General features: G+C 41.8%; 1 protein-coding gene across 1 annotated transcript in view; it reads left to right on the forward strand.

Moving 5' to 3' along the window:
• Nucleotides 1-12967, forward strand: part of CRYBG3 (crystallin beta-gamma domain containing 3) — a 121023-nt gene that overhangs the window by 24461 nt on the left and 83595 nt on the right. The gene's annotated exons all lie outside the window — the stretch shown is intronic.

Genomic DNA, 12967 nt, shown 5'->3' on the forward strand with positions numbered 1-12967 from the left:
TACCCACCAAAACAACTATATGATCTTTCTTTGGTAATCTTTGTTCTCTTCTTCTCCCTCATTCACCAAACTTAAACATGAGAATGGCCATCTTGGAGGCTTACAATCATGGGGTTGTGTCCCTCGCCATCTTGGCTAATAGACAATATCCTCTGTGAATTTAGCTAATTTTTTTAACCCATTTATACTTTTGAACTTCACATCATCTCCTGCCATTGAGTTTCACAGATTGACTGTGTGTTGTGTGAAGAAATACTTCTTTTTATTTTCTTAAATCTGTTGCTTATTTATTTCATTGGGCAGCCCCTGGGTCTTGTGCTGTGTCAAGGGATAAATAACACTCCTTATTCACTTTCTTCACACTATATGTGATTTTTATAGATCTCTATCATATCTTCCTTTAGTCAGCTCTGTTATGAGATGAATACAGGTAGTCCCCGGGTTACATGGATCCGACTTACATCAAATCCCTACTTACAAACGGGGTGAGGCAACCCTGCACTAGCTGCTTCCCCCCAGCAGACCAGGGAGATGCGGAGCAGCTTTTCTCAGCAGACACCTCAGCTTGAGAATAAAAGACTGAGGGAAGTGAGGTGTGGGAGAATAAAACTGAGCTCTGGAGAAATGTTTGGCTAGAGTTTCCCCTACAATATGTACCAGTTCTGACTTACATACAAATTCAACTTAAGAACAAACCTACAGTCCCTATCTTGTACGTAACCCGGGGACTGCCTGTACTCCCTGTCTTTTTAATCTCTCCTCATACAGAAACTGTTTCATGCTCCTAATAATTTTTGTTGCCCTTTTCTGTATTTCTGATTCTAATATATCTATCTTATGAGATGACCCTTCATTTTATTGGGTCTTAATTTATACACCAATCCTGCAATCCTCTGGGCCTCAACCCTGATCAAAGGGGATGACTTTTAGGGGGTTTATTCTGTAGTCACATCCTTCTGTCTTTGGTATGTCTGCTCAGACAGTCATTTCATTTAGGCCACTGCATAGAAGATGACTGTCAGATGCTTATTATTTTTGAGTGTTGAAAATATACAGAGAAAGAAATGGACCTTCCCCAAAAGACTTAGTCTGTGTCTGACCTACAGTACAGACACATCAACACACTAGTGAGTCAGGTGAAATGGTCTCAAACAGGGATGTAAGCAAATGCTTATCGGATAGTTGACTAGTTACTTGACTAGTAACCCTCCTGCCCCCCTCCAGCTGCCTCTGTCAGAGACAGGCAGCAAGGGGGGGAGCGGGAGCCAGTTAAACTGTTAAACTGCTTTTCCTCAGTGTCCTTTATTTGGCTTACCTAGGGGATCCTTAGAACATCCTTGGATGTTTGTTTCTAGACTATGGCTCAAAATAATTGTTAGAAGTATATAATATACAGTGTCAAACAGTTTATTTTCTATATATGCAGTTTAGTAAAATTTCAGATAATTGGTCAATGTTGAGATGGAGAGAACAAAAGAATGATTTCACTTTGAGACTCTCATTCGAGACTCCCTGGTCCAGCAATATTCTTGGTCCGGCAGGACCAGAGATGTTGCTAGACCAGAGAGCCCAGCCGTAGAGGTTGAAAGTGACTGGGAGTGGAGCCAGTTTTGGTCGACAGCAGCCTGCAGGGGCAGTGACCTGTGGGTAGAGAGTCCAGGGAGCAGCTGCCCCTACAGTGCACAGGGCTGGAGAACCCTGGGAGCAGCTGCTGCCCCATGTGGGGCTCTGGGTAGGGACCAGAGCTCTGCCAAGTAGGCTGGGGACAGCAGACTCAGGCAGGTGAGCTGGAGGGGGTCAGGTCTCTAGGTTCTCCTGGGGCAGGTTCTCCACTGTATTTGATATGAGCCAAGTTGAGCTATCTCTGTAATGATCCTTAACAGATCAGTTCAAAGACATTACTGAGACATTTGGTGATTCAGTGATTTGAGTCATGGATACTGGTTAGTGTTGGAAGACCAACATTCCAGTTTTATTTGATTAGATCATTAGATTAAAAAAAAATCTTCAGAATAGTCCTTTTACAGCTGCCCTTTCATAAAGAATTGAGATTTTTAGGTGGGTTGTGTGCATGCATCCATGTACATATGGGCTGAGGGTAGCTCATCGAACTATCCGCTTGTGACTGGTTGAGATCTAGTTGTGGATAACACACTGTACCATCTGATGGCTATAGACTAACCTGTATAAAATCAGTGAGTTGTCAGTTACATTCCTGGTGGACACACATCCATGTGATGGTGTTTTTATATTCTTATTAAATGGTCTCAGCAAAGAGGACAAGGATAGAACAGCTAGAAGTTCCTTTCATCCCAAAGTAGAGGTCATCCATACAAATTGATTTTGATGAACTGGCTGAAGTGAGGTGAAAAACTTGCACAACTCTTATTCTTTTGTGTGGCTGCACTCAGGTTGTCTTTTCCCAGCGCTGTCAATCCTGCATCTTTCACACCTACTTTTTTTCGACTTCAATGAAATTTCAAGCCGTAGAGAGAAATGTATGTAATGCATTCATGTGGTCATCTTCTGAAATTCTAAAAACATTCTTTTAGCTATTTACTTAGGGAAGTATGCTAGTCAATCTTTGTTTAATCAATATCCAGGAAACATTTTTGAAATATTTTTTTAATATGCATTGACCTCACCCTTTAATTCACCACTAAAAAGTACATTGTTAATTGACATTATTTGCAAATTGTGTTTCACTTCCGTTTCTGTGTGCCAAGTCTGTAAACATGGTTCTTTCTGAATAAATGTACCACTTAGAAAGGCAGCTTTTCAATGCCATTATTATTAGTCAGCATAGAACTCCATAGAGGTATGTTGCTTAAGCATTTTTATTTTCCGCATTGCAGGAGTACAAAATCTGTGTCCAAAACCTATTAATGTTGTCATTGTTGTTACTTAAAATGGGCCACTTCTTTTTTTTTTTTTCCTGGCACAGATATTAATTTTTTTTGCTTCATTTTAAAATGCGTGTGGGATTTTAACAGCTTTTCTATAAACTTCTTAAAACAAGGGATTTATAGTTAAAATGCAGATCTACTTAACTTGAGCTCTTCTGATACTTGTGATGAGCTCTAGGCATGACAATGATTGGTGGTACCATTTTGATGGAGAAATCACAATGCACGCTTTTAGAAAGGTTTGTATCCCTCCTTTTAAATATTATATAAATATGGCCTTATTTGTGCCCTTGCCATAATGCTGGAACTCAGTGGCAAGGAGCATGACCGTACAGCTTTTAAGTTCTGGTTTAATTAGCCTATATTATGAAGACAGCTGCACATTTGTGTTGCTTTCATTGCTTATCTACTCCTGAATCTCATTTTCACCTCTAAGTTCCATCCCTGTAAAATGTGCTACACCAGGATTAGGACCAATATCTTTTCAAGCTTACTAAATACCTTTTTAGTAAAGTTCTAATTTATGTTGGCTTTCACTGGGTTAACAGTGTTTGTCAGCTGGAGTGTGGACTCTTGCTGGAAATCTGTTTGTGACTTAATTAGTGAAGTTTGGAGAGATACTGCTTCATTTTTGGGAGAGCAGGGGGCTGGAGCAATATTTCCAAATGTGACTGTTCAAACATCATGAGACTGCCTTGCAAATATTGAAATATTAAAAAAAAATTGGCCGGTATTTATTTTCCTTCCGGTTTTGAACTTGAAGGGTTCCCTTTTCAATCTTTGCTGAAGAAAAAAAAAAGATGTCTAGAAACGTACGTGTGTGTGTGTGGGGGGGGGGGGGGGGGGGGTTTAAAGCTGAGATTCTCACATAACTCCAGAAGCTAGGACTTTAAAAAATGTCCAGTACTATGAGATTTGCAATAAAATTGAGAGTTGACAGCATCATTCAAGTGGCTATTCAGAAAGATCCTTCCTAGAATCTGTAATGTTGACATTCTGCATATGTGATGAGGCCCTTCAGGAAGCAGAAGCTAGGTCAGTGAATTTCCTCACCAGGGTTGGCATGAGGAAGATTGGGCAGAACTTCGAACAAGTTGGTATCAGAAGACCCCTTTGGGGATGGATAAAACATAGTATCTTCACTTAAATAGTCTGCTGGTAAAATATATTTGTTTGGTCAACATCAGACCTTTCCAAATATGCAGAGCTGTTGTTCAGTCTTTCAAGGAAAAGGATGAATTTCCTTTTACTGAATAATTATTTTAAAAAGTCAAAGGAAGCATCAGTGTTATGATGCGCTATCAAAAATTCATCTCAAAACACATTCATTGGAGGAAAAAGAAGAAACAAATGTAAAATAGATAGGATTTAGAGATGAGAGAGAGAACACGTGAGAATTACAGGCAGTCCCCGGGTTACGTACAAGATAGGGACTATAGGTTTGTTCTTAAGTTGAATTTGTATGTGAGTCGGAACTGGCTCCAGATTCAGCCGCTGCTGCTGAAACTGACCAGGGGCTGACTACAGGAAGCTGGAGGCAGAATTGCTCTGCCCCCAGCTTCCTGGAATCAGCCACTGATAAGTTTCAACAGCAGCTGAATCTCGAGCCTGGGACAGAACAGCTGGGCTGCCAGGTAGGTCCGTGCAGGACCAACCCGGCAGCACCCCAGCTGCTCTACCCCCAGGGTACACAACAAAAGCCTGGTCTGCTGGGGGGGGGGGGCCGCACTGCGCCCCCCCCCCCCAGCAGACCAGGGACACCGGGAGCAAAGCTGCAGCGGCAGCAGAGTCCCGCGCTTCTGAGGCTTTGCCAGAGCACGGGACCCCTCTGCCTCCCCAGCTTTGCTCCAGGTGTCCCTGGTCTGCTGGAGATGGTCCCCAGCAGACTAGGGGCACCCGGAGCAGCTTTTCTCGCCCCAGAGGTCGAGGTGGCGGGACCACTGCGCTCTGGGCAGTCCCGCTGCCTGCGAGCTCCGGGGCGAGAGAGCCCCGTTCGTAAGTGCGGATCCGACATAAGTCGGATCCGCGTAACTCGGCACTGCCTGTAATTCATGTCTTTCCAGTTACAACAGTAGATCTTTTGGTAAAGAGGAGAATTTTTTACATATTGAGAAATTAATACCAACTCTTGATATTTAATCAGGGAGATTTATTGTAATGCCAGGGGAAAATCTGGGAGCAAGAAATGTGAAATAATCATCCAAATGTCAATGGACCTTTATTTAAAAAGTTCAGTTTGTCTTTCCAGAAACTTGTATTGTTTTCATGTTTTCCCTTAAAGGTGATTTATTAAGAACTTTTTTTTAATTGAGCCTTTTTTGCTGTCTTTATATTTAACAAACAAAAAAACCTCACACTTTTCCCTGCTTCTTTTCTGACCTTGAGAACATCCTCTGGCTTTCCTTAATTTTATAAGGTACCTTCTGAGTGTGTCAATCTAATTTATTGTGAACTCATAGCACCTTAATTGAAACAGCAAAGTTGTTAAATCTTTATAACAGACCATCTTTTGTCCAAAATGTTGACTAGCATTAGAATTTAGTACTTGTGGAAAAACAAAAGTTGCTGAACTTTTATTTTAATTAAAGCATTATCATTTCATTAGTTTTCCAGTCATCCTAGTCTTCCTGGGCAGACAAGGCAAGATTAATAATAAAAAACAAAAGCTTATTATAACTATTTTTAAACATCAGATCTTCTTTATGAAGAATAAAAAGACCTCATCAGAAGCCGCCTTCCTCTGTGAGATGCATGTGTTGCTGCGTAGCCCACGCAGTGCAAAGCAAATGGAAGACCGTATCAAATGGGGCGAGACTTTTTTTCTTCTTCACTGATTAAAAGAAAATATGCTGACAGTAGTTCTGCCATAGCTATTTTCTGTGGAAATATACGGGTCTGCCAACTACTTGCACTATTTCTTGGTAAATTTTGTTTAACGTACAGTGTTTGAACAATTGCAGCAAGCTAAAATTGGATACTCATGAAAAACTAGTGAATAGTTAAGGTCTTAACTCTAGTCAGGGCATGGCATCTCACAAGGTCACACTGACTGGGGCAGTAGTCTGTAATAGTACTACTTTGCATGAAAGGCGCCACAGATGTATGAGGATTTCACTGTACTATTGAATAAAGTTTTAGAGTAATGCAGTGAGATAGGCCAGAATGCTGTGCATTTCACAGAAGTAAACTGAGATGCTGCAAGGTTAAATGACTTGTCCAAGGTCATGAAATTAGTTGGGGAGAACTCAGACTTGACTCCCAGTCCTCTCCTCTTACCATTCGCTCACACTGTATCTCAACAACAAAATGAGACCTCTTAAGTGATAATTTGCTGAAAGATAATGGTAATACAAACATATTCATACAGTTTAATTTTAAGGTGTGCTTCCTCCATGAAGTCCAGTATAGTAAAATAAATAGTTAACAAAGGGCTTCTGTGGCGCGGTTTAGAATTTCTGCTTCAGAATAGGTATTCATTTAGGGAGGGAGTCAAGAGTCTAGTCTGCAGTATCTCTCTGTTGTTATGGCTGGAAGCTATGTCTTTTGTTCATGGACTTTTATGTTTTAATGCTATTATTTTCATTCCATTCATTTGTTGGGATAATAGAGATTGAACTCTTGTCAGATTGACACAGACACTGCTAAATTAGTGCCTCTGGCAACTTGAACTGCTGCCCACTCAGTTACTGAGAGAAATCAGCAATCAATGATCACAAATAGCTGCTCTTTATATTTAATGAGTAAACCCTGTGGCCAAACAATCTGTCTTTAGGGTATTGTTGTATCCTTGGTACTTGATCCAGCACTTCAGTGGGACTATTTATGGTAGCAGTGAATGCTACTTCCAGTTGTGTTTACTGTATTGGATCATCCCCTTTGCTATTAATGATTTGTCCTCAATCTGGGTTTGTCAGATTGTCATAATTATATTATGGATTACCTTTCCCCACTATCTGGGTTGCAAATGAAATGAGTTTAGAAATGGGGCTGAGGGGGAATGGAAAGTGAAAGTATTTTGGGGTGCAGTGCTCCCTGTAGTCTGATCTCAGAGATGGGTAGTTGTATGTGAGGTTTCCAGCAGCAGCAAAGGCTTACTGGATGTAAAGACAGTGCAGTCTCTCCTCATTACTTTGGATATCCCAGTGTCGCAATATATAAATTTAAAAGACGGAACAGGAGCAGTGTTGCTTGTAAAATGCCTCCCACAGTGGAGTCATGATCCAGATTGGAGGCTTTAGTGGCTACCCATATTGCAAAAGATAAAGAAAATATCATCTTAAGGCACAAACAAATGTGAGACAATTGGGAGAATGTATGAAGAGGAGGACTGATACATTTGTATTAGGAAATGATACTTTGCATAGCTTCTGTTAATTTTTTAATATGTTCATCAAAATAATACATGTTGACTTGATGCAAATGTTTCTGAGGAGTTTTGCTGTACTAGCACAGGCATGTCTGCCTGCAATACTCCTTATTGTTAGTTAGAAGCCTCCTTTCACATGGAACCCTCCAATTACCCTGAATTGTGTAAGTGATTGAGTGTTTGTGCAAGCAGGGAGTACCAAACAGCTTTTGAACGGGACATGAATCATGATTAAAACTAAGGGCCACAGTCTTATAGGCTTTCTGTGCAGAGCTGTCACAGTAGGAGCTTCTTGTATGCAACATATAAGGACCGGGCCCCTGGTCCCCAGATGTGCAAGGTTAGTTTGCTAATTAAACCACTATAGAGCCTGGCTCTTGAAAACAAATCTTCCTCTTTAAAATAAATGCTTTCTACTAAAACTGAAAATACAGGTTGGACCTCCCTGGTCCGGCACCCTCAGGACCTAACCAGTCTCTGATGAGGGATTTTGCCGGACCTGGGGAGGTCACATTTGGACCCCTGCTACTGGCCCCTCCAGTGTGGTCCGACTACTGGCATCCAGGCTGCCCTCCTCCTGCCATCAGCTCTGCTGCCCTGCCAGCCAGCCATTTCCCTTCTAAGCCAGGCAGCCCAGCTCCCTGCACGCTGGGCTCTTGCACACACCAGGCAGCCCTGCTGCATTGTACCTAGCAGCTGTGCTCTTGGACGTGCCTGCCAGCCCAGCTGCGGGGAGCTCCGCCGCCGGCCTTCCACCTGGACTCTCTGGACCTCGAACATCCATGGTCCTGCTGGATGACAGATGTTGTTGGACCAGGGAGTCCTGGTTAACAGAGGCTCAACCTATAGAGCAGGGGTCTCCAAGCTTGTTAAGCACGAGATCACTTTTTGAATTTAAGTGCAATCGAAGAGCTACCTCAGACCCAAATACCCTTGTCCCACCTCCTTTGTGCCCCTTCTCCGAGGCCACATCCCTGCTCACTCCTTCCTCCCCCATCCTCCCTCACTTTCACCAGGCTGGGGTGCAGACTCTGGTCTTCGGTTATGGGATCTGGAGTGTGAGAGGGGCTCCCAGCTTGGGGCAGGCAGTTGGGGTGCAGGAGGGATGCTAGGTGCAGGCTCTGGGAGGGTGTTTGGATGCAGAGGTGCTCGGAGCTCTAGGGCAGGGACTTGAAGTGTACGTGGGGGTTCGTGACTGGGGTAGGGTTTCGGGATGTGGGCTCCGGCTGGGCCCTGCTGACCTCAGGTAGGGGTGCAGTGGGGCTAAGGCAGGCTCACCCCTGCCCTGGCCCTGCACCACTCCCAAAAACAGCCAGAAAACTCCTCCATCCCAACCCTTGTTGTTTCCCCTCTTTGCTCTGTGGAAATAGGATACAGAATGGGAGAGGGGGCATCTTGACATCAGCACCCTCCTCTCCCGCCCAGCAAGCAGGAGGCTCCCAAGGGGACAGCGCCAAGGCAGAGGGCAGGAGCTGTGCAGCAGTGCGGGGAGAGGCAGCTGTGTGCTGGCACTTGATAGCCTCTTGGCCAAACCAGTCGGGATCACCTGTTAGAGGCTCCAAGATCTACTATTAGATCCCGACCTACTGGTTGGTGACCACTGCTATAGAGGAAGGAATATGAGATATTATTGTATGATACATTTTAAATCATATAAAAATGCATCTTTTTAGCGTTTAATGCATTTCATTGTCATGGGCCCAGATGTATAAATTAATGCAAACTGTTTGAGGTAGGAGTGGGCAATAATTTTAGAAGCAGGGAGGGCACTTCACAAATTTTTGAAGTGCCTCCCGGGCTGCCTTGGAAGGGGCAGGGCTTTGATTGGAAGATATGGGGCCAGGACACTTCCATGCTCCCCTGCCCACAGACCCTGATTGGCCTGGGGGCAGAGAGTGCATGAAGTCTTTGCCCCCCTGCCCTCCCCAGCACCTAGAGAGAACCACCAGCTGTTCTGAATAGCTGGTGGTTCACTCTAGGTGCTGCGTGCCTCTGGCGAGGGGAGGAGACTTCATGCATTCCCCTATTTCCAGTTTCGATTGGCCTGGGAGAGGGGAAGCTGCAGGGTGTCCATGGACTGAATCAACCCACTTGGTGACAGGATCTGGCCCATGGAGGTTTTCTTGCCCACCTCTGGTTTGAGGTCTCATAATTACTTTGTAGAGAAATGATGAGATCTCTGTACACTTTATTTTGAAGTATTTTTATTTAAATATTTTAACCCTCACGAGGAGTTCATATTAGAAATATAAACCAGAGAACATAAGACAAATAATCTGTTCCTTTATTTCTTTCCCCCAGTTCCCCCCAAGTAATCCGATACTAACCATTGATGCAGCACAATATGGAATGAAACAGAAATGAACCGTATCAGAATTTTTCTAATTTGGCTTGTGACTGAAGAACCTATTGTGAATTAATAAATGTTGTCAATTAGTAAGTAAACCAAGCAAAACCCTCACAAAGTTCTTAATTCCTGCTAGATGGGAATTTGGTCATGTGCTTTCTGCCTTGGGCTTCATCTACATGTTACATGTAAGCTGTGACCAGTACAGAGTATAGCAGCCTGCCTGCTTGCAAGTGCCACGTGCAGAAAGAAATCTGCTGCATTGAGAGGGCTATGCTACCTTATAGTTCCCTTGCAGGGATACTTCTAGTGTAGTGTTTCCCAATTTTATCTGGCCACAGAACCCTTTTAAACTTGAAAGAATTTTGTGGAACCCCTAATAAGTCTGATATATGGAGCTGAAAAAGTAGACCACAAATAAGTAAGGATAATAATAAAGAAATGCTTAACAAGGTCATGAGATCAACATTTAGTTTAATTGCACATATTTAAAAACAAAAATCACATTTAATGTGTACAAAACATAAAGCAACTGGTTTGACAGCTGAAGCTTCGACATTGTTCGTGTCACTAGTATATTCGTATTCAGTCACCCACATGATCCATGCTCCCTAAGAGTGAGTACGGGGATTTATGGTGGTATATAACAGGTGATCGTACCACTGATTGCCTGCGCGTACACTGAGTAGTGACATCATCGTCCCCACTCTCTGGCTAAGCTGACATTACACAGGGACATTTATTGTGGCAAACACAAATGAAAATTGTTTTCAATACAATTCATAAATGCTTAAATATTAATTTTTTAAAAATCATAAAATGTTATTGTAATGGAATTTTCTAACAACCCTTATTTTCACTTCGGTTCCGCGGAACACCATTTGGGAAACACTGCTCTAGTGGATAGTGTTGACCTATACAGCAGTAATTGGCATGCTGGCTAAAACAGACAATGCTCTTGTGATATTTTACATCAGCAGTTGTTCAGAAGAGGGTCTGGGAGGCAGGAGACATGTGGTCTTCAACTGTGCTGGGAGGAAGTGGTCTTCAACTGTGCTGTTTCTGTTTCCACTTCTTGATTGGAGAGTGCTAGAGCTGGATAAGAGCACACTGAAAGGCCTCTCTTTTACTAGGCTTTTGTGAAAGGTTAAAAGTGGATGGGTGGGTAACTGATGAGCCCATTGCAATGATGGTGGCACAAAAACCTGCATAAAATAGAAATCCTTCTTATGGATGTCCTTGTCCATTAACTCAGCAAGGAATATTGTTTCTTTTCATGTGACTTATAAATCTTAGTCTGCATATGCCTAGATCGGTGGTCTGGCACACTAATGAAAGTCTAAATAATTGATGAGTGTGATTTTAATTAAGATGCCAGTATCTGGAATACTGGTAAATATTTTGAGACTGTTTTATAAAAAATAAAATACTTTCATTTAGCGCTGACTCGGCAAGTTACCTTTGCTGAAGAGTGAAAAGAAAAGGCAATTTTTGTATACATGGTATGGTGATGATTAAAATGTCTCTCTATTTTATTTATTTATTTATAAATAAATAAATAAATAAAAATAAAAGATTTTCCTGCCAGGCGACAGAATGATGTCATCACACTCTCTGGCTGCAAAAGCTGGTTGGTGAGCGTTGAGAGCAGCGGTTGCAGCCTCCTAGTAAATTAGTAAGGTTCTATTTGTATGTTCATGAGCAGTGTTCTGTGGTTTTTTGTTGTTGTTGTTTTTTTTGTTTTTTTTTAAATACCATAGCCTGAAGGGGTATTGCACCACAAAAGTAAACATTTCATAAACCCAGTTATTAACATAGCATAGTAAACCATACTCCACTCTTTGAAGAAATAAGTTAGTAAAATATTTAGTTCAAGGCTAAAGATCAATATATTCAACTATAAGTAAAACTTTTAAGTAACATGTTGCCTGCTTCTCATCAAAGAGTTTATCACTGGTCCCCAGGTGATAAAAGGAGGCACTAAATTAAAATAGTGCTTTTTGTCAATCAGGCACATAACCCATTGAGCAGTCCTTCTACTGAGCAAAACTGTTTCTGTCTACTGAAAATAACTAGCTTAGTGCTCAATATGCATTTCTTAATTCTTCCCTTCCGCCCCCCCCCCCCCCCAAAAAAAAAAAAAGAGAAAGTGTCTTCAAATAGAAACAGCACAAGAGAGTTAATGAAAATGCTGACCTACTACATTGGTAGGATAAGTGAGTGTTACACAAATAACGTTGCTTACTCTTATCCAAAGGTATTGCTGTTATAAAGATTTTACTTAGATTTATGTTTGTTCTGAGTCTCCCTTCCTTATATTGATGAAAATATGTTCTTAAAAATCACATTTAAGAAGGTCTTGGGTATTTTCAGACCTTACCATGTTAATTTGAGAGCGACAGAGCCTACAGGGACCTTCCCATACAAGAAAATGTAAAACTATATTCTGCTTACTAGCAGATGTGGGCTCTTGGTCTCTGAGATTGTTGGTATGTCTTCACTTGCACCTGATTGGCAACACTTTTGTTGTTCGCAGGTGATTTAAAAAAAAAATCTGCCACAACCAACAAAGCTTTGCCACAGCAAGTTGAAAGTGTGAATGCTACACATGAGAATCCTTCTGCCGACAAAGGAAAACCTCCTCATAAAGCTGAGAGTGTTCACACAACCTGACTTTTGGTCACAAAGCTGTGTTAACACAGCCTTGTCACTAAAAGCTGTGTAGTTATATGTACCCTGTGTTTTTGAACCAATGAAGGCCAAGGGCCTAATTGAATGTCTGGCGAATCCTCTGTCCTTGCCCAAAACAATGGTCAGAGTTTTCTTCACAGAAATGTGTGGTTGCTAATTCTTTAAAAAAAAAAAAAAAGTGATCAGAAATAAAAATTGGTAATCTCAGGTGAAGCATGTGAATTATTAAGCCAATCTTTAAGATGTGATTCTGCAACTCATTTGAGTAGTCACATTGACTGCACTGGAACTACTTACACATGCACTAAGGGTGAAAGGACTGGATCTTGTGTCCCAAACCATTTCACATCCTTAACTAACATGTTTTCTGCTTCCTTGCAATCCCATTCTCTGAAAAACTGCTCCTTGCTTCTTCATTGCCTTTGGTGCTAGCTTAAATTATTTTTGTGCTGCTTCCATTGTACTGTGCTTTATTTACCTCCAGAGCCATTGTCCAGGGAACCTCAAAGTCTGTGTTGTTTTTTCATAAAAATAGCCTTTTCAAAACCCGTATTAAAACCATAAGTACTTCTTAAAATTGTAAGCTGTCAATAAAGGGACCAGTTTCAGCAACAGAAAAATAAGTAGAGGTATCTTAAATAGCAAAACAAAGTAAAG

This window comes from Pelodiscus sinensis, chromosome 1 (genome assembly GCF_049634645.1).
Source record: "Pelodiscus sinensis isolate JC-2024 chromosome 1, ASM4963464v1, whole genome shotgun sequence".
NCBI lineage: Eukaryota > Metazoa > Chordata > Testudines > Trionychidae > Pelodiscus > Pelodiscus sinensis.